Source organism: Triticum aestivum, chromosome 2D (assembly GCF_018294505.1).
Source record: "Triticum aestivum cultivar Chinese Spring chromosome 2D, IWGSC CS RefSeq v2.1, whole genome shotgun sequence".
Taxonomy (NCBI): Eukaryota; Viridiplantae; Streptophyta; class Magnoliopsida; order Poales; family Poaceae; genus Triticum; species Triticum aestivum.
Window position 1 is genome coordinate 566,646,724 of NC_057799.1, and position 1,389 is coordinate 566,648,112.

The window sequence follows — 1,389 nt, forward strand, 5'->3', positions numbered from 1 at the left end:
CACTCAGATGATAAAGGTGCTTATAAAGAGATAAAGTACAACATCTAGACCTTCCTGGCACGCTTGATCATGATGCTGTGGCTGCCCGTGTACTCGTCGGTTACGGGAAGCAGACACGCCCTCATGTCCAAGATCTGTCTGTACATGTCGTAGCATGCGTATGCGTCCTTGGCCGCGTAGGTTATGTAGGCTAGATTCAGAGGTACCTCCCACGTGTTCAGGTCGTCTTCTTTCATGTTGGCGTATCAGGGGTCGATGATGGTCTCAGCGAGGTTAACCATGGAGTCCTTCTCCTACCCGTTGCTGATGATCTTGTATTGCTTCTGGATGTCGACAAGCTTGTTGCACCAGATGGCCGAATCGTCTTGTTCTTCCTTCTCTCCACCGTAGCGAAGGTGCAGTCGGCGCTGCCGATGAAATGGGCGAATGCTCCAGAACCTGGTGCAGCCATAGGACTGAGGCGAGGCAGAGCGTCATCGAGTCCGTATCGTTGGTGTACATCACATTCAACTTGGTGCAGCCATAGGACTAAACGGCGAACTCAAAGGGGAACTCCTTGCTGAAGTCCATATCCAGTAGGCTCACCCCTCGGATCGCCATTGGAGTCTCTTCGAGTGAACGAGTGTGTAGGCGGCGGCAGCAGTTCGTTTTTCAGCTCTTGGGGAACTGGATTCAACAGTAAGCTGAGTGTGTACAGGCGACAACAGTTACTACCCCTCCCTCGTCCGCTGCACGCCCGACAGAAGATGCACCCTCGGCCACACGTCGGTTCACAAGCGGGTCTGTATTGGTATTGTAATAACAGGAGTTAGTGGTCACTTTACTTAAATTTAATTAGCTTTAATAGAAATTTATACTTAAAACAAGCAATGCATTCGCTCGTTCTATCAGTGCCACAGGATCAACATGCACAACAATTAGAATTATTATTCTCAGGACGCACACGATCAGCACATTTGTCGCACTTTCACAAAGATAATACTACCAAGTTTGAACTGTTTGTTATGGTTGTTGTCCTCTGCATCATCATGCCGTGTTTCCCAGCTTGCAAGATTCAGAACCAACAAATAAGATCCAAATAATAAGTACAACAAAGATGCCTACACATCTCATTGATTCCCAGTTTGCAAGATTCAGAACCAACAAATAAGATCCAAATAATAAGTACAACAAAGATGCATACACATCTCATTGAATCCCAGCTTGCAAGATTCAGAACCAACAAATAAGATTCAAATAATAAGTACAACAAAGATGCCTACACATCTCACTGATTTCCAGCTTGCAAGATTCAGAACCAACCCATTAGAGCCTTTTGATAAAGTGAATATCGGGATTAAATCCATCTTGGCTAGCCATGTCATACAATCGAAGAACTTGGCGAATGCT